The sequence below is a fragment of the Lissotriton helveticus genome, chromosome 12 (genome assembly GCF_964261635.1).
Source record: "Lissotriton helveticus chromosome 12, aLisHel1.1, whole genome shotgun sequence".
NCBI lineage: Eukaryota > Metazoa > Chordata > Amphibia > Caudata > Salamandridae > Lissotriton > Lissotriton helveticus.
Genome location: NC_136073.1, coordinates 131410757 through 131437893, shown reverse-complemented (window position 1 = coordinate 131437893; position 27137 = coordinate 131410757). Strand labels below are relative to the sequence as shown.

General features: G+C 41.0%; 21 non-coding genes across 21 annotated transcripts; all 21 read left to right on the top strand.

Annotated features, from left to right (window-relative positions):
* Positions 1-373: 373 nt before the first annotated feature.
* On the top strand, positions 374-455 carry TRNAS-AGA (transfer RNA serine (anticodon AGA)). The gene has a single exon. It is a non-coding gene; the product is annotated as a tRNA-Ser (tRNA).
* Positions 456-2108: 1653 nt separating this feature from the next.
* TRNAS-AGA (transfer RNA serine (anticodon AGA)) lies at positions 2109-2190 on the top strand. The gene has a single exon. It is a non-coding gene; the product is annotated as a tRNA-Ser (tRNA).
* A 1281-nt stretch (positions 2191-3471) lies between these two features.
* Positions 3472-3543, top strand: TRNAH-GUG (transfer RNA histidin (anticodon GUG)). The gene has a single exon. It is a non-coding gene; the product is annotated as a tRNA-His (tRNA).
* Positions 3544-5040: 1497 nt separating this feature from the next.
* TRNAS-AGA (transfer RNA serine (anticodon AGA)) lies at positions 5041-5122 on the top strand. The gene has a single exon. It is a non-coding gene; the product is annotated as a tRNA-Ser (tRNA).
* Positions 5123-6774: 1652 nt separating this feature from the next.
* Positions 6775-6856, top strand: TRNAS-AGA (transfer RNA serine (anticodon AGA)). Its single transcript has one exon. It is a non-coding gene; the product is annotated as a tRNA-Ser (tRNA).
* A 1286-nt stretch (positions 6857-8142) lies between these two features.
* TRNAH-GUG (transfer RNA histidin (anticodon GUG)) lies at positions 8143-8214 on the top strand. Its single transcript has one exon. It is a non-coding gene; the product is annotated as a tRNA-His (tRNA).
* A 295-nt stretch (positions 8215-8509) lies between these two features.
* TRNAS-AGA (transfer RNA serine (anticodon AGA)) lies at positions 8510-8591 on the top strand. The gene has a single exon. It is a non-coding gene; the product is annotated as a tRNA-Ser (tRNA).
* Positions 8592-9872: 1281 nt separating this feature from the next.
* Positions 9873-9944, top strand: TRNAH-GUG (transfer RNA histidin (anticodon GUG)). Its single transcript has one exon. It is a non-coding gene; the product is annotated as a tRNA-His (tRNA).
* A 1473-nt stretch (positions 9945-11417) lies between these two features.
* Positions 11418-11499, top strand: TRNAS-AGA (transfer RNA serine (anticodon AGA)). Its single transcript has one exon. It is a non-coding gene; the product is annotated as a tRNA-Ser (tRNA).
* A 1286-nt stretch (positions 11500-12785) lies between these two features.
* TRNAH-GUG (transfer RNA histidin (anticodon GUG)) lies at positions 12786-12857 on the top strand. The gene has a single exon. It is a non-coding gene; the product is annotated as a tRNA-His (tRNA).
* A 295-nt stretch (positions 12858-13152) lies between these two features.
* TRNAS-AGA (transfer RNA serine (anticodon AGA)) lies at positions 13153-13234 on the top strand. The gene has a single exon. It is a non-coding gene; the product is annotated as a tRNA-Ser (tRNA).
* Positions 13235-14515: 1281 nt separating this feature from the next.
* TRNAH-GUG (transfer RNA histidin (anticodon GUG)) lies at positions 14516-14587 on the top strand. The gene has a single exon. It is a non-coding gene; the product is annotated as a tRNA-His (tRNA).
* Positions 14588-16060: 1473 nt separating this feature from the next.
* Positions 16061-16142, top strand: TRNAS-AGA (transfer RNA serine (anticodon AGA)). Its single transcript has one exon. It is a non-coding gene; the product is annotated as a tRNA-Ser (tRNA).
* A 1286-nt stretch (positions 16143-17428) lies between these two features.
* On the top strand, positions 17429-17500 carry TRNAH-GUG (transfer RNA histidin (anticodon GUG)). Its single transcript has one exon. It is a non-coding gene; the product is annotated as a tRNA-His (tRNA).
* A 295-nt stretch (positions 17501-17795) lies between these two features.
* On the top strand, positions 17796-17877 carry TRNAS-AGA (transfer RNA serine (anticodon AGA)). The gene has a single exon. It is a non-coding gene; the product is annotated as a tRNA-Ser (tRNA).
* Positions 17878-19158: 1281 nt separating this feature from the next.
* TRNAH-GUG (transfer RNA histidin (anticodon GUG)) lies at positions 19159-19230 on the top strand. The gene has a single exon. It is a non-coding gene; the product is annotated as a tRNA-His (tRNA).
* A 1473-nt stretch (positions 19231-20703) lies between these two features.
* Positions 20704-20785, top strand: TRNAS-AGA (transfer RNA serine (anticodon AGA)). Its single transcript has one exon. It is a non-coding gene; the product is annotated as a tRNA-Ser (tRNA).
* A 1286-nt stretch (positions 20786-22071) lies between these two features.
* TRNAH-GUG (transfer RNA histidin (anticodon GUG)) lies at positions 22072-22143 on the top strand. The gene has a single exon. It is a non-coding gene; the product is annotated as a tRNA-His (tRNA).
* A 295-nt stretch (positions 22144-22438) lies between these two features.
* TRNAS-AGA (transfer RNA serine (anticodon AGA)) lies at positions 22439-22520 on the top strand. The gene has a single exon. It is a non-coding gene; the product is annotated as a tRNA-Ser (tRNA).
* A 1281-nt stretch (positions 22521-23801) lies between these two features.
* TRNAH-GUG (transfer RNA histidin (anticodon GUG)) lies at positions 23802-23873 on the top strand. Its single transcript has one exon. It is a non-coding gene; the product is annotated as a tRNA-His (tRNA).
* A 1497-nt stretch (positions 23874-25370) lies between these two features.
* Positions 25371-25452, top strand: TRNAS-AGA (transfer RNA serine (anticodon AGA)). Its single transcript has one exon. It is a non-coding gene; the product is annotated as a tRNA-Ser (tRNA).
* Positions 25453-27137: the final 1685 nt, after the last annotated feature.

Below are 27137 nucleotides of genomic sequence, written 5' to 3'. Positions count from 1 at the left end.
TTTGGTGAGACAAGTGTGCCTTCTTTTATCTTCCATAAATGCAATCTTTCCCTGACCCCTTTATTATATAGCTCTTCAAGTAAAAAAGATAAAGCACTTACAAAGGAGCCTCAAATACTCAAAGATGGTAGACTTCTGTAATATGGGCCATAGACTAAAAGCAGCACGAAAACTTGAGTGCCACATGAGAGTATGCATGAAAGCCTATCCTTTTCCAACCTAGAGATATACTCATGCAATTTTTGTTTTTAGGAGAGAATGTGCCTGCTGAAAAAAACATTCTTTTTAAAAAGTGCATTGCAGAATACCAGGAATTTGCTTTGGGACACCTTGAAAACTTTCATACAGATTATTTGCACAAAACTTACAGTCAGTTGTTGTGGCCGAGTGGTTAAGGCGATGGACTAGAAATCCATTGGGGTCTCCCCGCGCAGGTTCGAATCCTGCCAACAACGAGAAACTTTTTAACATCGGCTACAATTTCAGAAGTTAACCTTTAGAATTTCTTCCATGTCAGTTTTATAAATAGGTGGCTTATTTTGGTGTCACTATTGCCCTTTCACATATTTATTATCGCTACCCCTTTCATATCTTTGCTATAACTCTCGTCCTACATTAGCGCTGGTGCAAATACTTCAAATTATTATACCCTGGCTCTCTCAGTCATACCATTCATGCACTTGAAACTTACTTTACCAATAAAAGAAGCAAATAGAAAAATAAAATAAAAGTGCTTGCTGGATTAGGCAAACACACTTCATAAAACTGCATTTTCTTTTCTATTCTCCCCGTGTTACAAGCTTAACTGCACCCTGTGTAATTTCTCTTAGCCTGCTGTCCCAGGAAGAGAATTTTATCTACAGGCTCTTTCCGTGTTTTTTTCCTAGTCTTTCTTTCCCTTTTCTTAGATTTGTAACTGTTCCTTTATGTGCTCTATTTAGGCGCCATTAATCTCATTTGAGCTCCTTGTACCTGCTGCTGTTTTCTCCACACCTCATACTGCCTTTTCCCTCTTTCTCTCTTTCTCTGAGGTTGGTGGCTACTTTCCAAAGCTTCTGATGCCCCAATGTTCCTTCATCTTGTTGTCAGACGTGAATTGGAAAAGCAACCAAATTAACAAGCCTTTACCACTCATACATGGCAGAGGTTTATACTTTAATTCAATGAGCTAAGAAAAGCGTGTTGTGGGGCCCCTACGAGCCATGGTGCTTGCTTCATCATAATTGGGCGCGCAGTCATTAGCCACAGCTCTGATCATGGGTCACTGAGGTCAGTTTCAATAATTCCTCAAAAACCTAACCATGCAGTCCCCCCTAACTGTATAGTTATCTTGCTTTACTGCTGTTTGTATGATTAGCTGGGAGGAGCTCACGGCAGCATCCTCCCTATAAAAGTATAGATGGACCGCTCCTTAACTTTTTCTTGCTTCACATACAGATGGCTTGAGGAGGTACAGGGGAGATGCAGGTCTAATAGACAGAATAGAAGATCTGCGCCAGGTGTATTTCTCTGCATTGGTGTCCCATCACAGGCCCACAAGTGTATGTGTGATCTTTGACTTCTGGCAGTTCACAAGCAGGCGTCCAGGAAACGGTTTCAGCCTATCAACCACTGAGGAGACAAAGCCTTTGTATAAGGAATGAGGAAGCAATGAACACATTCAGCCTATCACAGGAGTTCCCTGAGTGTTTCGAATTATAAATTCTCCATGTCACTGTATGTTATTGAGCCCAAGTAGCTCGCCGTGATAGTATAGTGGTTAGTACTCTGCATTGTGGCCGCAGTAACCTCGGTTCGAATCCGAATCATGGCATTGTGGTTGGCAATGTCACGGCAGTTGGGTTTTTCTTTTACAGAATTACCAAATGTACCAGTTGTTTTTGTAAAATGTCTATTAAAAACAGATCCTTTAAAATATTTAAACGATCTAACGACAAATTATTTAAACACACATGATTATAAGATGTAGCCTTATTTTTGTTTTTAGGAGAGAATGTGCCTGCTGAAAAAAACATTATTTTTAAAAAGTGCATTGCAGGATATCAGGAACTTTCTGTGGGACACCTTGAAAACTTTCATACAGATTATTTGCACAAAACTTGCAGTCAGTTGTTGTGGCCGAGTGGTTAAGGCGATGGACTAGAAATCCATTGGGGTCCCCCCGCGCAGGTTCGAATCCTGCCAACAACGAGAAACTTTTTTACATCGGCTACAATTTCAGAAGCTAACCTTTAGAATTTCTTCCATGTCAGTTTTATAAATAGGTGGCTTATTTTGGTGTCACTATTGCCCTTTCACATATTTATTATCGCTACCCCTTTCATATCTTTGCTATAACTCTCGTCCTACATTAGCGCTGGTGCAAACACTTCAAATTATTATACCCTGGCTCTCTCAGTCATACCATTCATGCACTTGAAACTTACTTTACCAATAAAAGAAGCAAATAGAAAAATAAAACAAAAGTGCTTGCTGGATTAGGCAACACACTTCATAAAACTGCATTTTCTTTTCTATTCTCCCCGTGTTACAAGCTTAACTGCTCCCTGTGTAATTTCTCTTAGCCTGCTGTCCCAGGAAGAGAATTTTATCTACAGGCTCTTTCCGTGTTTTTTTCCTAGTCTTTCTTTCCTTTTTTTTAGATTTGTAACTGTTCCTTTACGTGCTCTATTTAGGCGCCATTAATCTCATTTGAGCTCCTTGTACCTGCTGCTGTTTTCTCCACACCTCATACTGCCTTTTCCCTCTTTCTCTCTTTCTCTGAGGTTGGTGGCTACTTTCCAAAGCTTCTGATGCCCCAATGTTTCTTCATCTTGTTGTCAGACGTGAATTGGAAAAGCAACCAAATTAACAAGCCTTTACCACTCATATATGGCAGAGGTTTATACTTTAATTGAGCTAAGGAAAGCGTGTTGTGGGGCCCCTACGAGCCATGGTGCTTGCTTCATCATAATTAGGCACGCAGTCATTAGCCACAGCTCTGATCATGGGTCACTGAGGTCAGTTTCAATAATTCCTCAAAAACCTAACCATGCAGTCCCCCCTAACTGTGTAGTTATCTTACTTTACTGCTGTTTGTGTGATTAGCTGGGAGGAGCTCATGGCAGCATCCTCCCTATAAAAGTGTAGATGGACCGCTCCTTAACTCTTTCTTGCTTCACATACAGATGGCTTGAGGAGGTACAGGGGAGATGCAGGTCTACTAGACAGTATAGAAGATCTGCGCCAGGTGTGTTTCTCTGCATTGGTGTCCCATCACAGGCCCACAAGTGTATGTGTGATCTTTGACTCCTGGCAGTTCACAAGCAGGCGGCCAGGAAACAGTTTCAGCCTATCAACCACTGAGGAGACAAAGCCTTTGTATAAGGAATGAGGAAGCAATTAACACATTCAGCCTATCACAGGAGTTCCCTGAGTGTACCGAATTATAAATTCTCCATGTCACTGTATGTTATTGAGCCCAAGTAGCTCGCCGTGATCGTATAGTGGTTAGTACTCTGCGTTGTGGCCGCAGCAACCTCGGTTCGAATCCGAGTCACGGCATTGTGGTTGGCAATGTCACGGCAGTTGGGTTTTTCTTTTACAGAATTACCAAATGTACCAGTTGTTTTTGTAAAATGTCTATTAAAAACAGATCCTTTAAAATATTTAAACGATCTAACGACAAATTATTTTAACACACATGATTATAAGATGTAGCTATATTGTACCTACTAACATAAATTATCGTTCTTGAACCTATTTGCGGTGGGGGAATGGAGCTCTCCCCCATGCCAATCAGAATGCAGATGAATGCAGTTGCAGTTGAGTGACCTGTATTGTGGCTGTCTAGAGGGAATGCACAAATGTAGCTGTCTCGCAGCCCAATCCAGACGTCAATTGGAGACAGGTTTTCAGGCAAATAGAGCAGTAAGTGCAGAGAAATGCTCACTCTCTAAAAATGGCATTTATAAAGTAGTAAAGTTAAATCCAACCTCACCAGTAAATAGGATTTATCAATAAATAAATAAAGCTTCTCCTCTCTGATATGGAATTACCCCCCAAAAAGTATAAGGGAATACCCAATGCTAACCTACGAGAGGGGCAGACCTCACAGTAGTGAAAAATGTAATAGACTGTTTTGTACTACCAGGACATGCAAACTACCACAGTACATGTCTTACCTTTTACTTACATAGCATGATGGCCATAGGACTACCTGGGGCCTACCTTTTGGTTAATTATATGTAATTAAATTGGAGTTTAAGGCTTGGCAAGTAGTTTTAAATGGCAAGTCGAAGTGGCAGTACACTGCAGCACAGGCACTGCAGTAGCAGGCTTGAGACAGGTTTGAAATGATACTTTTTTGGGCGGCACAATCAGTTCCTGGGTATATGGTATACCACTTTACAAGGGGCTTTCAAGTCAATGAAATCTGTCAGTCAGGTATACTCCAATTACACACATGATTAGGGAAGAAGCACGTTCACTTCAGCACTGATTAGTAGCAATAAAGTGATCAGAGTCTTAAGGCCAACAAAAAGATACAGCAAAATGCGTAGGTGAAAAGCAATAAGGTAGGGTTGAGGCCACCTTAAGAATGCAAGGTCTAACAAAAACAAACTAAGGATAACATGAGTAAAACATCAGGTTTCTCTACGGCATTTGGTGAGACAAGTGTGCCTTCTTTTATCTTCCATAAATGCAACCTTTCCCTGACCCCTTTATTATATAGCTCTTCAAGTAAAAAAGATAAAGCACTTACAAAGGAGCCTCAAATACTCAAAGATGGTAGACTTCTGTAATATGGGCCATAGACTAAAAGCAGCACGAAAACAGAGTGCAATAGGGTCCCAAAAACTTGAGTGCCACATGAGAGTATGCATGAAAGCCTATCCTTTTCCAAACTAGAGATATACTCATGCAATTTTTGTTTTTAGGAGAGAATGTGCCTGATGAAAAATACATTATTTTAAAAAAGTGCATTGCAGAATACCAGGAATTTGCTGTGGGACACCTTGAAAACTTTCATACAGATTATTTGCACAAAACTTACAGTCAGTTGTTGTGGCCGAGTGGTTAAGGCGATGGACTAGAAATCCATTGGGGTCTCCCCGCGCAGGTTCGAATCCTGCCAACAACGAGAAACTTTTTAACATCGGCTACAATTTCAGAAGTTAACCTTTAGAATTTCTTCCATGTCAGTTTTATAAATAGGTGGCTTATTTTGGTGTCACTATTGCCCTTTCACATATTTATTATCGCTACCCCTTTCATATCTTTGCTATAACTCTCGTCCTACATTAGCGCTGGTGCAAACACTTCAATTTATTATACCCTGGCTCTCTCAGTCATACCATTCATGCACTTGAAACTTACTTTACCAATAAAAGAAGCAAATAGAAAAATAAAATAAAAGTGCTTGCTGGATGAGGCAAACACACTTCATAAAACTGCATTTTCTTTTCTATTCTCCCCGTGTTACAAGCTTAACTGCTCCCTCTGTAATTTCTCTTAGCCTGCTGTCCCAGGAAGAGAATTTTATCTACAGGCTCTTTCCGTGTTTTTTTCCTAGTCTTTCTTTCCCTTTTCTTAGATTTGTAACTGTTCCTTTATGTGCTCTATTTAGGCGCCATTAATCTCATTTGAGCTCCTTGTACCTGCTGCTGTTTTCTCCACACCTCATACTGCCTTTTCCCTCTTTGTCTCTTTCTCCGAGGTTTGGTGGCTACTTTCCAAAGCTTCTGATGCCCCAATGTTCCTTCATCTTGTTGTCAGATGTGAATTGGAAAAGCAACCAAATTAACAAGCCTTTACCACTCATACATGGCAGAGGTTTATACTTTAATTCAATGAGCTAAGAAAAGCGTGTTGTGGGGCCCCTACGAGCCATGGTGCTTGCTTCATCATAATTGGGCGCGCAGTCATTAGCCACAGCTCTGATCATGGGTCACTGAGGTCAGTTTCAATAATTCCTCAAAAACCTAACCATGCAGTCCCCCCTAACTGTATAGTTATCTTGCTTTACTGCTGTTTGTGTGATTAGCTGGGAGGAGCTCACGGCAGCATCCTCCCTATAAAAGTATAGATGGACCGCTCCTTAATTTTTTCTTGCTTCACATACAGATGGCTTGAGGAGGTACAGGGGAGATGCAGGTCTAATAGACAGAATAGAAGATCTGCGCCAGGTGTGTTTCTCTGCATTGGTGTCCCATCACAGGCCAACAAGTGTATGTGTGATCTTTGACTTCTGGCAGTTCACAAGCAGGCAACCAGGAAACGGTTTCAGCCTATCAACCACTGAGGAGACAAAGCCTTTGTATAAGGAATGAGGAAGCAATGAACACATTCAGCCTATCACTGGAGTTCCCTGAGTGTTTCTAATTATAAATTCTCCATGTCACTGTATGCTATTGAGCCCAAGTAGCTCGCCGTGATCGTATAGTGGTTAGTACTCTGCGTTGTGGCTGCAGCAACCTCGGTTCGAAACCGAGTCACGGCATTGTGGTTGGCAATGTCACAGCAGTTGGGTTTTTCTTTTACAGAATTACCAAATGTACCAGTTGTTTTTGTAAAATGTCTATTAAAAACAGATCCTTTAAAATATTTAAACGATTTAACGACAAATTATTTAAACACACATGATTATAAGATGTAGCCTTATTTTTGTTTTTAGGAGAGAATGTGCCTGCTGAAAAAAACTATTTTTAAAAAGTGCATTGCAGGATATCAGGAATTTGCTGTGGCACACCTTGAAAACTTTCATGCAGATTATTTGCACAAAACTCACAGTCAGTTGGTGTGGCAGAGTGGTTAAGGCGATGGACTAGAAATCCATTTGGGTCTCCCCGCGCAGGTTCGAATCCTGCCAACAACGAGAAACTTTTTAACATCGGCTACAATTTCAGAAGTTAACCTTTAGAATTTCTTCCATGTCAGTTTTATAAATAGGTGGCTTATTTTGGTGTCACTATTGCCCTTTCACATATTTATTATCGCTACCCCTTTCATATCTTTGCTATAACTCTCGTCCTACATTAGCGCTGGTGCAAACACTTCAAATTATTATACCCTGGCTCTCTCAGTCATACCATTCATGCACTTGAAACCTACTTTACCAATAAAAGAAGCAAATAGAAAAATAAAATAAAAGTGCTTGCTGGATTAGGCAAACACACTTCATAAAACTGCATTTTCTTTTCTATTCTCCCCGTGTTACAAGCTTAACTGCTCCCTGTGTAATTTCTCTTAGCCTGCTGTCCCAGGAAGAGAATTTTATCTACAGGCTCTTTCCGTGTTTTTTTCCTAGTCTTTCTTTCCCTTTTCTTAGATTTGTAACTGTTCCTTTATGTGCTCTATTTAGGCGCCATTAATCTCATTTGAGCTCCTTGTACCTGCTGCTGTTTTCTCCACACCTCATACTGCCTTTTCCCTCTTTCTCTCTTTCTCTGAGGTTGGTGGCTACTTTCCAAAGCTTCTGATGCCCCAATGTTCCTTCATCTTGTTGTCAGACGTGAATTGGAAAAGCAACCAAATTAACAAGCCTTTACCACTCATACATGGCAGAGGTTTATACTTTAATTCAATGAGCTAAGAAAAGCGTGTTGTGGGGCCCCTACGAGCCATGGTGCTTGCTTCATCATAATTGGGCGCGCAGTCATTAGCCACAGCTCTGATCATGGGTCACTGAGGTCAGTTTCAATAATTCCTCAAAAACCTAACCATGCAGTCCCCCCTAACTGTATAGTTATCTTGCTTTACTGCTGTTTGTATGATTAGCTGGGAGGAGCTCACGGCAGCATCCTCCCTATAAAAGTATAGATGGACCGCTCCTTAACTTTTTCTTGCTTCACATACAGATGGCTTGAGGAGGTACAGGGGAGATGCAGGTCTAATAGACAGAATAGAAGATCTGCGCCAGGTGTATTTCTCTGCATTGGTGTCCCATCACAGGCCCACAAGTGTATGTGTGATCTTTGACTTCTGGCAGTTCACAAGCAGGCGGCCAGGAAACGGTTTCAGCCTATCAACCACTGAGGAGACAAAGCCTTTGTATAAGGAATGAGGAAGCAATGAACACATTCAGCCTATCACAGGAGTTCCCTGAGTGTTTCGAATTATAAATTCTCCATGTCACTGTATGTTATTGAGCCCAAGTAGCTCGCCGTGATCGTATAGTGGTTAGTACTCTGCGTTGTGGCCGCAGTAACCTCGGTTCGAATCCGAGTCACGGCATTGTGGTTGGCAATGTCACGGCAGTTGGGTTTTTCTTTTACAGAATTACCAAATGTACCAGTTGTTTTTGTAAAATGTCTATTAAAAACAGATCCTTTAAAATATTTAAACGATCTAACGACAAATTATTTAAACACACATGATTATAAGATGTAGCCTTATTTTTGTTTTTAGGAGAGAATGTGCCTGCTGAAAAAAACATTATTTTTAAAAAGTGCATTGCAGGATATCAGGAACTTTCTGTGGGACACCTTGAAAACTTTCATACAGATTATTTGCACAAAACTTGCAGTCAGTTGTTGTGGCCGAGTGGTTAAGGCGATGGACTAGAAATCCATTGGGGTCCCCCCGCGCAGGTTCGAATCCTGCCAACAACGAGAAACTTTTTAACATCGGCTACAATTTCAGAAGCTAACCTTTAGAATTTCTTCCATGTCAGTTTTATAAATAGGTGGCTTATTTTGGTGTCACTATTGCCCTTTCACATATTTATTATCGCTACCCCTTTCATATCTTTGCTATAACTCTCGTCCTACATTAGCGCTGGTGCAAACACTTCAAATTATTATACCCTGGCTCTCTCAGTCATACCATTCATGCACTTGAAACTTACTTTACCAATAAAAGAAGCAAATAGAAAAATAAAACAAAAGTGCTTGCTGGATTAGGCAACACACTTCATAAAACTGCATTTTCTTTTCTATTCTCCCCGTGTTACAAGCTTAACTGCTCCCTGTGTAATTTCTCTTAGCCTGCTGTCCCAGGAAGAGAATTTTATCTACAGGCTCTTTCCGTGTTTTTTTCCTAGTCTTTCTTTCCTTTTTCTTAGATTTGTAACTGTTCCTTTACGTGCTCTATTTAGGCGCCATTAATCTCATTTGAGCTCCTTGTACCTGCTGCTGTTTTCTCCACACCTCATACTGCCTTTTCCCTCTTTCTCTCTTTCTCTGAGGTTGGTGGCTACTTTCCAAAGCTTCTGATGCCCCAATGTTCCTTCATCTTGTTGTCAGACGTGAATTGGAAAAGCAACCAAATTAACAAGCCTTTACCACTCATATATGGCAGAGGTTTATACTTTAATTGAGCTAAGAAAAGCGTGTTGTGGGGCCCCTACGAGCCATGGTGCTTGCTTCATCATAATTAGGCATGCAGTCATTAGCCACAGCTCTGATCATGGGTCACTGAGGTCAGTTTCAATAATTCCTCAAAAACCTAACCATGCAGTCCCCCCTAACTGTGTAGTTATCTTGCTTTACTGCTGTTTGTGTGATTAGCTGGGAGGAGCTCATGGCAGCATCCTCCCTATAAAAGTGTAGATGGACCGCTCCTTAACTCTTTCTTGCTTCACATACAGATGGCTTGAGGAGGTACAGGGGAGATGCAGGTCTACTAGACAGTATAGAAGATCTGCGCCAGGTGTGTTTCTCTGCATTGGTATCCCATCACAGGCCCACAAGTGTATGTGTGATCTTTGACTCCTGGCAGTTCACAAGCAGGCGGCCAGGAAACAGTTTCAGCCTATCAACCACTGAGGAGACAAAGCCTTTGTATAAGGAATGAGGAAGCAATTAACACATTCAGCCTATCACAGGAGTTCCCTGAGTGTACCGAATTATAAATTCTCCATGTCACTGTATGTTATTGAGCCCAAGTAGCTCGCCGTGATCGTATAGTGGTTAGTACTCTGCGTTGTGGCCGCAGCAACCTTGGTTCGAATCCGAGTCACGGCATTGTGGTTGGCAATGTCACGGCAGTTGGGTTTTTCTTTTACAGAATTACAAAATGTACCAGTTGTTTTTGTAAAATGTCTATTAAAAACAGATCCTTTAAAATATTTAAACGATCTAACGACAAATTATTTTAACACACATGATTATAAGATGTAGCTATATTGTACCTACTGACATAAATTATCGTTCTTGAACCTATTTGCGGTTGGGGAATGGAGCTCTCCCCCATGCCAATCAGAATGCACATGAATGCAGTTGCAGTTGAGTGACCTGTATTGTGGCTGTCTAGAGGGAATGCACAAATGTAGCTGTCTCGCAGCCCAATCCAGACGTCAATTGGAGACAGGTTTTCAGGCAAATAGAGCTGTAAGTGCAGAGAAATGCTCACTCTCTAAAAATGGCATTTATAAAGTAGTAAAGTTAAATCCAACCTCACCAGTAAATAGGATTTATCAATAAATAAATAAAGCTTCTCCTCTCTGATATGGAATTACCCCCCAAAAAGTATAAGGGAATACCCAATGCTAACCTACGAGAGGGGCAGACCTCACAGTAGTGAAAAATGTAATAGACTGTTTTGTACTACCAGGACATGCAAACTACCACAGTACATGTCTTACCTTTTACTTACATAGCATGATGCCCCTAGGACTACCTAGGGCCTACCTTTTGGTTAATTATATGTAATAAAATTGGAGTTTAAGGCTTGGCAAGTAGTTTTAAATGGCAAGTCGAAGTGGCAGTACACTGCAGCACAGGCACTGCAGTAGCAGGCTTGAGACAGGTTTGAAATGATACTTTTTTGGGCGGCACAATCAGTTCCTGGGTATATGGTATACCACTTTACAAGGGGCTTTCAAGTCAATGAAATCTGTCAGTCAGGTATACTCCAATTACACACATGATTTGGGAAGAAGCACGTTCACTTCAGCACTGATTAGTAGCAATAAAGTGATCAGAGTCCTAAGGCCAACAAAAAGATACAGCAAAATGCGTAGGTGAAAAGCAATAAGGTAGGGTTGAGGCCACCTTAAGAATGCAAGGTCTAACAAAAACAAACTAAGGATAACATGAGTAAAACATCAGGTTTCTCTACGGCATTTGGTGAGACAAGTGTGCCTTCTTTTATCTTCCATAAATGCAATCTTTCCCTGACCCCTTTATTATATAGCTCTTCAAGTAAAAAAGATAAAGCACTTACAAAGGAGCCTCAAATACTCAAAGATGGTAGACTTCTGTAATATGGGCCATAGACTAAAAGCAGCACGAAAACTTGAGTGCCACATGAGAGTATGCATGAAAGCCTATCCTTTTCCAACCTAGAGATATACTCATGCAATTTTTGTTTTTAGGAGAGAATGTGCCTGCTGAAAAAAACATTCTTTTTAAAAAGTGCATTGCAGAATACCAGGAATTTGCTTTGGGACACCTTGAAAACTTTCATACAGATTATTTGCACAAAACTTACAGTCAGTTGTTGTGGCCGAGTGGTTAAGGCGATGGACTAGAAATCCATTGGGGTCTCCCCGCGCAGGTTCGAATCCTGCCAACAACGAGAAACTTTTTAACATCGGCTACAATTTCAGAAGTTAACCTTTAGAATTTCTTCCATGTCAGTTATATAAATAGGTGGCTTATTTTGGTGTCACTATTGCCCTTTCACATATTTATTATCGCTACCCCTTTCATATCTTTGCTATAACTCTCGTCCTACATTAGCGCTGGTGCAAACACTTCAAATTATTATACCCTGGCTCTCTCAGTCATACCATTCATGCACTTGAAACTTACTTTACCAATAAAAGAAGCAAATAGAAAAATAAAATAAAAGTGCTTGCTGGATTAGGCAAACACACTTCATAAAACTGCATTTTCTTTTCTATTCTCCCCGTGTTACAAGCTTAACTGCACCCTGTGTAATTTCTCTTAGCCTGCTGTCCCAGGAAGAGAATTTTATCTACAGGCTCTTTCCGTGTTTTTTTCCTAGTCTTTCTTTCCCTTTTCTTAGATTTGTAACTGTTCCTTTATGTGCTCTATTTAGGCGCCATTAATCTCATTTGAGCTCCTTGTACCTGCTGCTGTTTTCTCCACACCTCATACTGCCTTTTCCCTCTTTCTCTCTTTCTCTGAGGTTGGTGGCTACTTTCCAAAGCTTCTGATGCCCCAATGTTCCTTCATCTTGTTGTCAGACGTGAATTGGAAAAGCAACCAAATTAACAAGCCTTTACCACTCATACATGGCAGAGGTTTATACTTTAATTCAATGAGCTAAGAAAAGCGTGTTGTGGGGCCCCTACGAGCCATGGTGCTTGCTTCATCATAATTGGGCGCGCAGTCATTAGCCACAGCTCTGATCATGGGTCACTGAGGTCAGTTTCAATAATTCCTCAAAAACCTAACCATGCAGTCCCCCCTAACTGTATAGTTATCTTGCTTTACTGCTGTTTGTATGATTAGCTGGGAGGAGCTCACGGCAGCATCCTCCCTATAAAAGTATAGATGGACCGCTCCTTAACTTTTTCTTGCTTCACATACAGATGGCTTGAGGAGGTACAGGGGAGATGCAGGTCTAATAGACAGAATAGAAGATCTGCGCCAGGTGTATTTCTCTGCATTGGTGTCCCATCACAGGCCCACAAGTGTATGTGTGATCTTTGACTTCTGGCAGTTCACAAGCAGGCGGCCAGGAAACGGTTTCAGCCTATCAACCACTGAGGAGACAAAGCCTTTGTATAAGGAATGAGGAAGCAATGAACACATTCAGCCTATCACAGGAGTTCCCTGAGTGTTTCGAATTATAAATTCTCCATGTCACTGTATGTTATTGAGCCCAAGTAGCTCGCCGTGATCGTATAGTGGTTAGTACTCTGCGTTGTGGCCGCAGTAACCTCGGTTCGAATCCGAGTCACGGCATTGTGGTTGGCAATGTCACGGCAGTTGGGTTTTTCTTTTACAGAATTACCAAATGTACCAGTTGTTTTTGTAAAATGTCTATTAAAAACAGATCCTTTAAAATATTTAAACGATCTAACGACAAATTATTTAAACACACATGATTATAAGATGTAGCCTTATTTTTGTTTTTAGGAGAGAATGTGCCTGCTGAAAAAAACATTATTTTTAAAAAGTGCATTGCAGGATATCAGGAACTTTCTGTGGGACACCTTGAAAACTTTCATACAGATTATTTGCACAAAACTTGCAGTCAGTTGTTGTGGCCGAGTGGTTAAGACGATGGACTAGAAATCCATTGGGGTCCCCCCGCGCAGGTTCGAATCCTGCCAACAACGAGAAACTTTTTAACATCGGCTACAATTTCAGAAGCTAACCTTTAGAATTTCTTCCATGTCAGTTTTATAAATAGGTGGCTTATTTTGGTGTCACTATTGCCCTTTCACATATTTATTATCGCTACCCCTTTCATATCTTTGCTATAACTCTCGTCCTACATTAGCGCTGGTGCAAACACTTCAAATTATTATACCCTGGCTCTCTCAGTCATACCATTCATGCACTTGAAACTTACTTTACCAATAAAAGAAGCAAATAGAAAAATAAAACAAAAGTGCTTGCTGGATTAGGCAACACACTTCATAAAACTGCATTTTCTTTTCTATTCTCCCCGTGTTACAAGCTTAACTGCTCCCTGTGTAATTTCTCTTAGCCTGCTGTCCCAGGAAGAGAATTTTATCTACAGGCTCTTTCCGTGTTTTTTTCCTAGTCTTTCTTTCCTTTTTCTTAGATTTGTAACTGTTCCTTTACGTGCTCTATTTAGGCGCCATTAATCTCATTTGAGCTCCTTGTACCTGCTGCTGTTTTCTCCACACCTCATACTGCCTTTTCCCTCTTTCTCTCTTTCTCTGAGGTTGGTGGCTACTTTCCAAAGCTTCTGATGCCCCAATGTTCCTTCATCTTGTTGTCAGACGTGAATTGGAAAAGCAACCAAATTAACAAGCCTTTACCACTCATATATGGCAGAGGTTTATACTTTAATTGAGCTAAGAAAAGCGTGTTGTGGGGCCCCTACGAGCCATGGTGCTTGCTTCATCATAATTAGGCATGCAGTCATTAGCCACAGCTCTGATCATGGGTCACTGAGGTCAGTTTCAATAATTCCTCAAAAACCTAACCATGCAGTCCCCCCTAACTGTGTAGTTATCTTGCTTTACTGCTGTTTGTGTGATTAGCTGGGAGGAGCTCATGGCAGCATCCTCCCTATAAAAGTGTAGATGGACCGCTCCTTAACTCTTTCTTGCTTCACATACAGATGGCTTGAGGAGGTACAGGGGAGATGCAGGTCTACTAGACAGTATAGAAGATCTGCGCCAGGTGTGTTTCTCTGCATTGGTATCCCATCACAGGCCCACAAGTGTATGTGTGATCTTTGACTCCTGGCAGTTCACAAGCAGGCGGCCAGGAAACAGTTTCAGCCTATCAACCACTGAGGAGACAAAGCCTTTGTATAAGGAATGAGGAAGCAATTAACACATTCAGCCTATCACAGGAGTTCCCTGAGTGTACCGAATTATAAATTCTCCATGTCACTGTATGTTATTGAGCCCAAGTAGCTCGCCGTGATCGTATAGTGGTTAGTACTCTGCGTTGTGGCCGCAGCAACCTTGGTTCGAATCCGAGTCACGGCATTGTGGTTGGCAATGTCACGGCAGTTGGGTTTTTCTTTTACAGAATTACAAAATGTACCAGTTGTTTTTGTAAAATGTCTATTAAAAACAGATCCTTTAAAATATTTAAACGATCTAACGACAAATTATTTTAACACACATGATTATAAGATGTAGCTATATTGTACCTACTGACATAAATTATCGTTCTTGAACCTATTTGCGGTTGGGGAATGGAGCTCTCCCCTATGCCAATCAGAATGCACATGAATGCAGTTGCAGTTGAGTGACCTGTATTGTGGCTGTCTAGAGGGAATGCACAAATGTAGCTGTCTCGCAGCCCAATCCAGACGTCAATTGGAGACAGGTTTTCAGGCAAATAGAGCTGTAAGTGCAGAGAAATGCTCACTCTCTAAAAATGGCATTTATAAAGTAGTAAAGTTAAATCCAACCTCACCAGTAAATAGGATTTATCAATAAATAAATAAAGCTTCTCCTCTCTGATATGGAATTACCCCCCAAAAAGTATAAGGGAATACCCAATGCTAACCTACGATAGGGGCAGACCTCACAGTAGTGAAAAATGTAATAGACTGTTTTGTACTACCAGGACATGCAAACTACCACAGTACATGTCTTACCTTTTACTTACATAGCATGATGCCCCTAGGACTACCTAGGGCCTACCTTTTGGTTAATTATATGTAATAAAATTGGAGTTTAAGGCTTGGCAAGTAGTTTTAAATGGCAAGTCGAAGTGGCAGTACACTGCAGCACAGGCACTGCAGTAGCAGGCTTGAGACAGGTTTGAAATGATACTTTTTTGGGCGGCACAATCAGTTCCTGGGTATATGGTATACCACTTTACAAGGGGCTTTCAAGTCAATGAAATCTGTCAGTCAGGTATACTCCAATTACACACATGATTAGGGAAGAAGCACGTTCACTTCAGCACTGATTAGTAGCAATAAAGTGATCAGAGTCCTAAGGCCAACAAAAAGATACAGCAAAATGCGTAGGTGAAAAGCAATAAGGTAGGGTTGAGGCCACCTTAAGAATGCAAGGTCTAACAAAAACAAACTAAGGATAACATGAGTAAAACATCAGGTTTCTCTACGGCATTTGGTGAGACAAGTGTGCCTTCTTTTATCTTCCATAAATGCAATCTTTCCCTGACCCCTTTATTATATAGCTCTTCAAGTAAAAAAGATAAAGCACTTACAAAGGAGCCTCAAATACTCAAAGATGGTAGACTTCTGTAATATGGGCCATAGACTAAAAGCAGCACGAAAACTTGAGTGCCACATGAGAGTATGCATGAAAGCCTATCCTTTTCCAACCTAGAGATATACTCATGCAATTTTTGTTTTTAGGAGAGAATGTGCCTGCTGAAAAAAACATTCTTTTTAAAAAGTGCATTGCAGAATACCAGGAATTTGCTTTGGGACACCTTGAAAACTTTCATACAGATTATTTGCACAAAACTTACAGTCAGTTGTTGTGGCCGAGTGGTTAAGGCGATGGACTAGAAATCCATTGGGGTCTCCCCGCGCAGGTTCGAATCCTGCCAACAACGAGAAACTTTTTAACATCGGCTACAATTTCAGAAGTTAACCTTTAGAATTTCTTCCATGTCAGTTATATAAATAGGTGGCTTATTTTGGTGTCACTATTGCCCTTTCACATATTTATTATCGCTACCCCTTTCATATCTTTGCTATAACTCTCGTCCTACATTAGCGCTGGTGCAAACACTTCAAATTATTATACCCTGGCTCTCTCAGTCATACCATTCATGCACTTGAAACTTACTTTACCAATAAAAGAAGCAAATAGAAAAATAAAATAAAAGTGCTTGCTGGATTAGGCAAACACACTTCATAAAACTGCATTTTCTTTTCTATTCTCCCCGTGTTACAAGCTTAACTGCACCCTGTGTAATTTCTCTTAGCCTGCTGTCCCAGGAAGAGAATTTTATCTACAGGCTCTTTCCGTGTTTTTTTCCTAGTCTTTCTTTCCCTTTTCTTAGATTTGTAACTGTTCCTTTATGTGCTCTATTTAGGCGCCATTAATCTCATTTGAGCTCCTTGTACCTGCTGCTGTTTTCTCCACACCTCATACTGCCTTTTCCCTCTTTCTCTCTTTCTCTGAGGTTGGTGGCTACTTTCCAAAGCTTCTGATGCCCCAATGTTCCTTCATCTTGTTGTCAGACGTGAATTGGAAAAGCAACCAAATTAACAAGCCTTTACCACTCATACATGGCAGAGGTTTATACTTTAATTCAATGAGCTAAGAAAAGCGTGTTGTGGGGCCCCTACGAGCCATGGTGCTTGCTTCATCATAATTGGGCGCGCAGTCATTAGCCACAGCTCTGATCATGGGTCACTGAGGTCAGTTTCAATAATTCCTCAAAAACCTAACCATGCAGTCCCCCCTAACTGTATAGTTATCTTGCTTTACTGCTGTTTGTATGATTAGCTGGGAGGAGCTCACGGCAGCATCCTCCCTATAAAAGTATAGATGGACCGCTCCTTAACTTTTTCTTGCTTCACATACAGATGGCTTGAGGAGGTACAGGGGAGATGCAGGTCTAATAGACAGAATAGAAGATCTGCGCCAGGTGTATTTCTCTGCATTGGTGTCCCATCACAGGCCCACAAGTGTATGTGTGATCTTTGACTTCTGGCAGTTCACAAGCAGGCGGCCAGGAAACGGTTTCAGCCTATCAACCACTGAGGAGACAAAGCCTTTGTATAAGGAATGAGGAAGCAATGAACACATTCAGCCTATCACAGGAGTTCCCTGAGTGTTTCGAATTATAAATTCTCCATGTCACTGTATGTTATTGAGCCCAAGTAGCTCGCCGTGATCGTATAGTGGTTAGTACTCTGCGTTGTGGCCGCAGTAACCTCGGTTCGAATCCGAGTCACGGCATTGTGGTTGGCAATGTCACGGCAGTTGGGTTTTTCTTTTACAGAATTACCAAATGTACCAGTTGTTTTTGTAAAATGTCTATTAAAAACAGATCCTTTAAAATATTTAAACGATCTAACGACAAATTATTTAAACACACATGATTATAAGATGTAGCCTTATTTTTGTTTTTAGGAGAGAATGTGCCTGCTGAAAAAAACATTATTTTTAAAAAGTGCATTGCAGGATATCAGGAACTTTCTGTGGGACACCTTGAAAACTTTCATACAGATTATTTGCACAAAACTTGCAGTCAGTTGTTGTGGCCGAGTGGTTAAGGCGATGGACTAGAAATCCATTGGGGTCCCCCCGCGCAGGTTCGAATCCTGCCAACAACGAGAAACTTTTTAACATCGGCTACAATTTCAGAAGCTAACCTTTAGAATTTCTTCCATGTCAGTTTTATAAATAGGTGGCTTATTTTGGTGTCACTATTGCCCTTTCACATATTTATTATCGCTACCCCTTTCATATCTTTGCTATAACTCTCGTCCTACATTAGCGCTGGTGCAAACACTTCAAATTATTATACCCTGGCTCTCTCAGTCATACCATTCATGCACTTGAAACTTACTTTACCAATAAAAGAAGCAAATAGAAAAATAAAACAAAAGTGCTTGCTGGATTAGGCAACACACTTCATAAAACTGCATTTTCTTTTCTATTCTCCCCGTGTTACAAGCTTAACTGCTCCCTGTGTAATTTCTCTTAGCCTGCTGTCCCAGGAAGAGAATTTTATCTACAGGCTCTTTCCGTGTTTTTTTCCTAGTCTTTCTTTCCTTTTTCTTAGATTTGTAACTGTTCCTTTACGTGCTCTATTTAGGCGCCATTAATCTCATTTGAGCTCCTTGTACCTGCTGCTGTTTTCTCCACACCTCATACTGCCTTTTCCCTCTTTCTCTCTTTCTCTGAGGTTGGTGGCTACTTTCCAAAGCTTCTGATGCCCCAATGTTCCTTCATCTTGTTGTCAGACGTGAATTGGAAAAGCAACCAAATTAACAAGCCTTTACCACTCATATATGGCAGAGGTTTATACTTTAATTGAGCTAAGAAAAGCGTGTTGTGGGGCCCCTACGAGCCATGGTGCTTGCTTCATCATAATTAGGCATGCAGTCATTAGCCACAGCTCTGATCATGGGTCACTGAGGTCAGTTTCAATAATTCCTCAAAAACCTAACCATGCAGTCCCCCCTAACTGTGTAGTTATCTTGCTTTACTGCTGTTTGTGTGATTAGCTGGGAGGAGCTCATGGCAGCATCCTCCCTATAAAAGTGTAGCTGGACCGCTCCTTAACTCTTTCTTGCTTCACATACAGATGGCTTGAGGAGGTACAGGGGAGATGTAGGTCTACTAGACAGTATAGAAGATCTGCGCCAGGTGTGTTTCTCTGCATTGGTATCCCATCACAGGCCCACAAGTGTATGTGTGATCTTTGACTCCTGGCAGTTCACAAGCAGGCGGCCAGGAAACAGTTTCAGCCTATCAACCACTGAGGAGACAAAGCCTTTGTATAAGGAATGAGGAAGCAATTAACACATTCAGCCTATCACAGGAGTTCCCTGAGTGTACCGAATTATAAATTCTCCATGTCACTGTATGTTATTGAGCCCAAGTAGCTCGCCGTGATCGTATAGTGGTTAGTACTCTGCGTTGTGGCCGCAGCAACCTTGGTTCGAATCCGAGTCACGGCATTGTGGTTGGCAATGTCACGGCAGTTGGGTTTTTCTTTTACAGAATTACAAAATGTACCAGTTGTTTTTGTAAAATGTCTATTAAAAACAGATCCTTTAAAATATTTAAACGATCTAACGACAAATTATTTTAACACACATGATTATAAGATGTAGCTATATTGTACCTACTGACATAAATTATCGTTCTTGAACCTATTTGCGGTTGGGGAATGGAGCTCTCCCCCATGCCAATCAGAATGCACATGAATGCAGTTGCAGTTGAGTGACCTGTATTGTGGCTGTCTAGAGGGAATGCACAAATGTAGCTGTCTCGCAGCCCAATCCAGACGTCAATTGGAGACAGGTTTTCAGGCAAATAGAGCTGTAAGTGCAGAGAAATGCTCACTCTCTAAAAATGGCATTTATAAAGTAGTAAAGTTAAATCCAACCTCACCAGTAAATAGGATTTATCAATAAATAAATAAAGCTTCTCCTCTCTGATATGGAATTACCCCCCAAAAAGTATAAGGGAATACCCAATGCTAACCTACGAGAGGGGCAGACCTCACAGTAGTGAAAAATGTAATAGACTGTTTTGTACTACCAGGACATGCAAACTACCACAGTACATGTCTTACCTTTTACTTACATAGCATGATGCCCCTAGGACTACCTAGGGCCTACCTTTTGGTTAATTATATGTAATAAAATTGGAGTTTAAGGCTTGGCAAGTAGTTTTAAATGGCAAGTCGAAGTGGCAGTACACTGCAGCACAGGCACTGCAGTAGCAGGCTTGAGACAGGTTTGAAATGCTACTTCTTTGGGCGGCACAATCAGTTCCTGGGTATATGGTATACCACTTTACAAGGGGCTTTCAAGTCAATTAAATCTGTCAGTCAGGTATACTCCAATTACACACATGATTAGGGAAGAAGCATGAGCACTTCAGCACTGATTAGTAGCGATAAAGTGATCACAGTCCTAAGGCCAACAAAAAGATACAGCAAAATGTGTAGGTGAAAAGCAATAAGGTAGGGTTGAGGCCATCTTAAGAATGCAAGGTCTAACAAAAACAAACTAAGGATAACATGAGTAAAACATCAGGTTTCTCTACGGCATTTGGTGAGACAAGTGTGCCTTCTTTTATCTTCCATAAATGCAATCTTTCCCTGACCCCTTTATTATATAGCTCTTCAAGTAAAAAAGATAAAGCACTTACAAAGGAGCCTCAAATACTCAAAGATGGTAGACTTCTGTAATATGGGCCATAGACTAAAAGCAGCACGAAAACTTGAGTGCCACATGAGAGTATGCATGAAAGCCTATCCTTTTCCAACCTAGAGATATACTCATGCAATTTTTGTTTTTAGGAGAGAATGTGCCTGCTGAAAAAAACATTCTTTTTAAAAAGTGCATTGCAGAATACCAGGAATTTGCTTTGGGACACCTTGAAAACTTTCATACAGATTATTTGCACAAAACTTACAGTCAGTTGTTGTGGCCGAGTGGTTAAGGCGATGGACTAGAAATCCATTGGGGTCTCCCCGCGCAGGTTCGAATCCTGCCAACAACGAGAAACTTTTTAACATCGGCTACAATTTCAGAAGTTAACCTTTAGAATTTCTTCCATGTCAGTTATATAAATAGGTGGCTTATTTTGGTGTCACTATTGCCCTTTCACATATTTATTATCGCTACCCCTTTCATATCTTTGCTATAACTCTCGTCCTACATTAGCGCTGGTGCAAACACTTCAAATTATTATACCCTGGCTCTCTCAGTCATACCATTCATGCACTTGAAACTTACTTTACCAATAAAAGAAGCAAATAGAAAAATAAAATAAAAGTGCTTGCTGGATTAGGCAAACACACTTCATAAAACTGCATTTTCTTTTCTATTCTCCCCGTGTTACAAGCTTAACTGCACCCTGTGTAATTTCTCTTAGCCTGCTGTCCCAGGAAGAGAATTTTATCTACAGGCTCTTTCCGTGTTTTTTTCCTAGTCTTTCTTTCCCTTTTCTTAGATTTGTAACTGTTCCTTTATGTGCTCTATTTAGGCGCCATTAATCTCATTTGAGCTCCTTGTACCTGCTGCTGTTTTCTCCACACCTCATACTGCCTTTTCCCTCTTTCTCTCTTTCTCTGAGGTTGGTGGCTACTTTCCAAAGCTTCTGATGCCCCAATGTTCCTTCATCTTGTTGTCAGACGTGAATTGGAAAAGCAACCAAATTAACAAGCCTTTACCACTCATACATGGCAGAGGTTTATACTTTAATTCAATGAGCTAAGAAAAGCGTGTTGTGGGGCCCCTACGAGCCATGGTGCTTGCTTCATCATAATTGGGCGCGCAGTCATTAGCCACAGCTCTGATCATGGGTCACTGAGGTCAGTTTCAATAATTCCTCAAAAACCTAACCATGCAGTCCCCCCTAACTGTATAGTTATCTTGCTTTACTGCTGTTTGTATGATTAGCTGGGAGGAGCTCACGGCAGCATCCTCCCTATAAAAGTATAGATGGACCGCTCCTTAACTTTTTCTTGCTTCACATACAGATGGCTTGAGGAGGTACAGGGGAGATGCAGGTCTAATAGACAGAATAGAAGATCTGCGCCAGGTGTATTTCTCTGCATTGGTGTCCCATCACAGGCCCACAAGTGTATGTGTGATCTTTGACTTCTGGCAGTTCACAAGCAGGCGGCCAGGAAACGGTTTCAGCCTATCAACCACTGAGGAGACAAAGCCTTTGTATAAGGAATGAGGAAGCAATGAACACATTCAGCCTATCACAGGAGTTCCCTGAGTGTTTCGAATTATAAATTCTCCATGTCACTGTATATTATTGAGCCCAAGTAGCTCGCCGTGATCGTATAGTGGTTAGTACTCTGCGTTGTGGCCGCAGTAACCTCGGTTCGAATCCGAGTCACGGCATTGTGGTTGGCAATGTCACGGCAGTTGGGTTTTTCTTTTACAGAATTACCAAATGTACCAGTTGTTTTTGTAAAATGTCTATTAAAAACAGATCCTTTAAAATATTTAAACGATCTAACGACAAATTATTTAAACACACATGATTATAAGATGTAGCCTTATTTTTGTTTTTAGGAGAGAATGTGCCTGCTGAAAAAAACATTATTTTTAAAAAGTGCATTGCAGGATATCAGGAACTTTCTGTGGGACACCTTGAAAACTTTCATACAGATTATTTGCACAAAACTTGCAGTCAGTTGTTGTGGCCGAGTGGTTAAGGCGATGGACTAGAAATCCATTGGGGTCCCCCCGCGCAGGTTCGAATCCTGCCAACAACGAGAAACTTTTTAACATCGGCTACAATTTCAGAAGCTAACCTTTAGAATTTCTTCCATGTCAGTTTTATAAATAGGTGGCTTATTTTGGTGTCACTATTGCCCTTTCACATATTTATTATCGCTACCCCTTTCATATCTTTGCTATAACTCTCGTCCTACATTAGCGCTGGTGCAAACACTTCAAATTATTATACCCTGGCTCTCTCAGTCATACCATTCATGCACTTGAAACTTACTTTATCAATAAAAGAAGCAAATAGAAAAATAAAACAAAAGTGCTTGCTGGATTAGGCAACACACTTCATAAAACTGCATTTTCTTTTCTATTCTCCCCGTGTTACAAGCTTAACTGCTCCCTGTGTAATTTCTCTTAGCCTGCTGTCCCAGGAAGAGAATTTTATCTACAGGCTCTTTCCGTGTTTTTTTCCTTGTCTTTCTTTCCTTTTTTTTAGATTTGTAACTGTTCCTTTACGTGCTCTATTTAGGCGCCATTAATCTCATTTGAGCTCCTTGTACCTGCTGCTGTTTTCTCCACACCTCATACTGCCTTTTCCCTCTTTCTCTCTTTCTCTGAGGTTGGTGGCTACTTTCCAAAGCTTCTGATGCCCCAATGTTTCTTCATCTTGTTGTCAGACGTGAATTGGAAAAGCAACCAAATTAACAAGCCTTTACCACTCATATATGGCAGAGGTTTATACTTTAATTGAGCTAAGAAAAGCGTGTTGTGGGGCCCCTACGAGCCATGGTGCTTGCTTCATCATAATTAGGCACGCAGTCATTAGCCACAGCTCTGATCATGGGTCACTGAGGTCAGTTTCAATAATTCCTCAAAAACCTAACCATGCAGTCCCCCCTAACTGTGTAGTTATCTTACTTTACTGCTGTTTGTGTGATTAGCTGGGAGGAGCTCATGGCAGCATCCTCCCTATAAAAGTGTAGATGGACCGCTCCTTAACTCTTTCTTGCTTCACATACAGATGGCTTGAGGAGGTACAGGGGAGATGCAGGTCTACTAGACAGTATAGAAGATCTGCGCCAGGTGTGTTTCTCTGCATTGGTGTCCCATCACAGGCCCACAAGTGTATGTGTGATCTTTGACTCCTGGCAGTTCACAAGCAGGCGGCCAGGAAACAGTTTCAGCCTATCAACCACTGAGGAGACAAAGCCTTTGTATAAGGAATGAGGAAGCAATTAACACATTCAGCCGATCACAGGAGTTCCCTGAGTGTACCGAATTATAAATTCTCCATGTCACTGTATGTTATTGAGCCCAAGTAGCTCGCCGTGATCGTATAGTGGTTAGTACTCTGCGTTGTGGCCGCAGCAACCTCGGTTCGAATCCGAGTCACGGCATTGTGGTTGGCAATGTCACGGCAGTTGGGTTTTTCTTTTACAGAATTACCAAATGTACCAGTTGTTTTTGTAAAATGTCTATTAAAAACAGATCCTTTAAAATATTTAAACGATCTAACGACAAATTATTTTAACACACATGATTATAGGATGTAGCTATATTGTACCTACTAACATAAATTATCGTTCTTGAACCTATTTGCGGTGGGGGAATGGAGCTCTCCCCCATGCCAATCAGAATGCAGATGAATGCAGTTGCAGTTGAGTGACCTGTATTGTGGCTGTCTAGAGGGAATGCACAAATGTAGCTGTCTCGCAGCCCAATCCAGACGTCAATTGGAGACAGGTTTTCAGGCAAATAGAGCAGTAAGTGCAGAGAAATGCTCACTCTCTAAAAATGGCATTTATAAAGTAGTAAAGTTAAATCCAACCTCACCAGTAAATAGGATTTATCAATAAATAAATAAAGCTTCTCCTCTCTGATATGGAATTACCCCCCAAAAAGTATAAGGGAATACCCAATGCTAACCTACGAGAGGGGCAGACCTCACAGTAGTGAAAAATGTAATAGACTGTTTTGTACTACCAGGACATGCAAACTACCACAGTACATGTCTTACCTTTTACTTACATAGCATGATGCCCATAGGACTACCTGGGGCCTACCTTTTGGTTAATTATATGTAATTAAATTGGAGTTTAAGGCTTGGCAAGTAGTTTTAAATGGCAAGTCGAAGTGGCAGTACACTGCAGCACAGGCACTGCAGTAGCAGGCTTGAGACAGGTTTGAAATGATACTTTTTTGGGCGGCACAATCAGTTCCTGGGTATATGGTATACCACTTTACAAGGGGCTTTCAAGTCAATGAAATCTGTCAGTCAGGTATACTCCAATTACACACATGATTAGGGAAGAAGCACGTTCACTTCAGCACTGATTAGTAGCAATAAAGTGATCAGAGTCTTAAGGCCAACAAAAAGATACAGCAAAATGCGTAGGTGAAAAGCAATAAGGTAGGGTTGAGGCCACCTTAAGAATGCAAGGTCTAACAAAAACAAACTAAGGATAACATGAGTAAAACATCAGGTTTCTCTACGGCATTTGGTGAGACAAGTGTGCCTTCTTTTATCTTCCATAAATGCAACCTTTCCCTGACCCCTTTATTATATAGCTCTTCAAGTAAAAAAGATAAAGCACTTACAAAGGAGCCTCAAATACTCAAAGATGGTAGACTTCTGTAATATGGGCCATAGACTAAAAGCAGCACGAAAACAGAGTGCAATAGGGTCCCAAAAACTTGAGTGCCACATGAGAGTATGCATGAAAGCCTATCCTTTTCCAAACTAGAGATATACTCATGCAATTTTTGTTTTTAGGAGAGAATGTGCCTGATGAAAAATACATTATTTTAAAAAAGTGCATTGCAGAATACCAGGAATTTGCTGTGGGACACCTTGAAAACTTTCATACAGATTATTTGCACAAAACTTACAGTCAGTTGTTGTGGCCGAGTGGTTAAGGCGATGGACTAGAAATCCATTGGGGTCTCCCCGCGCAGGTTCGAATCCTGCCAACAACGAGAAACTTTTTAACATCGGCTACAATTTCAGAAGTTAACCTTTAGAATTTCTTCCATGTCAGTTTTATAAATAGGTGGCTTATTTTGGTGTCACTATTGCCCTTTCACATATTTATTATCGCTACCCCTTTCATATCTTTGCTATAACTCTCGTCCTACATTAGCGCTGGTGCAAACACTTCAATTTATTATACCCTGGCTCTCTCAGTCATACCATTCATGCACTTGAAACTTACTTTACCAATAAAAGAAGCAAATAGAAAAATAAAATAAAAGTGCTTGCTGGATGAGGCAAACACACTTCATAAAACTGCATTTTCTTTTCTATTCTCCCCGTGTTACAAGCTTAACTGCTCCCTGTGTAATTTCTCTTAGCCTGCTGTCCCAGGAAGAGAATTTTATCTACAGGCTCTTTCCGTGTTTTTTTCCTAGTCTTTCTTTCCCTTTTCTTAGATTTGTAACTGTTCCTTTATGTGCTCTATTTAGGCGCCATTAATCTCATTTGAGCTCCTTGTACCTGCTGCTGTTTTCTCCACACCTCATACTGCCTTTTCCCTCTTTCTCTCTTTCTCCGAGGTTTGGTGGCTACTTTCCAAAGCTTCTGATGCCCCAATGTTCCTTCATCTTGTTGTCAGACGTGAATTGGAAAAGCAACCAAATTAACAAGCCTTTACCACTCATACATGGCAGAGGTTTATACTTTAATTCAATGAGCTAAGAAAAGCGTGTTGTGGGGCCCCTACGAGCCATGGTGCTTGCTTCATCATAATTGGGCGCGCAGTCATTAGCCACAGCTCTGATCATGGGTCACTGAGGTCAGTTTCAATAATTGCTCAAAAACCTAACCATGCAGTCCCCCCTAACTGTATAGTTATCTTGCTTTACTGCTGTTTGTGTGATTAGCTGGGAGGAGCTCACGGCAGCATCCTCCCTATAAAAGTATAGATGGAACGCTCCTTAATTTTTTCTTGCTTCACATACAGATGGCTTGAGGAGGTACAGGGGAGATGCAGGTCTAATAGACAGAATAGAAGATCTGTGCCAGGTGTGTTTCTCTGCATTGGTGTCCCATCACAGGCCAACAAGTGTATGTGTGATCTTTGACTTCTGGCAGTTCACAAGCAGGCAACCAGGAAACGGTTTCAGCCTATCAACCACTGAGGAGACAAAGCCTTTGTATAAGGAATGAGGAAGCAATGAACACATTCAGCCTATCACTGGAGTTCCCTGAGTGTTTCTAATTATAAATTCTCCATGTCACTGTATGTTATTGAGCCCAAGTAGCTCGCCGTGATCGTATAGTGGTTAGTACTCTGCGTTGTGGCTGCAGCAACCTCGGTTCGAAACCGAGTCACGGCATTGTGGTTGGCAATGTCACAGCAGTTGGGTTTTTCTTTTACAGAATTACCAAATGTACCAGTTGTTTTTGTAAAATGTCTATTAAAAACAGATCCTTTAAAATATTTAAACGATTTAACGACAAATTATTTAAACACACATGATTATAAGATGTAGCCTTATTTTTGTTTTTAGGAGAGAATGTGCCTGCTGAAAAAAACTATTTTTAAAAAGTGCATTGCAGGATATCAGGAATTTGCTGTGGCACACCTTGAAAACTTTCATGCAGATTATTTGCACAAAACTCACAGTCAGTTGGTGTGGCAGAGTGGTTAAGGCGATGGACT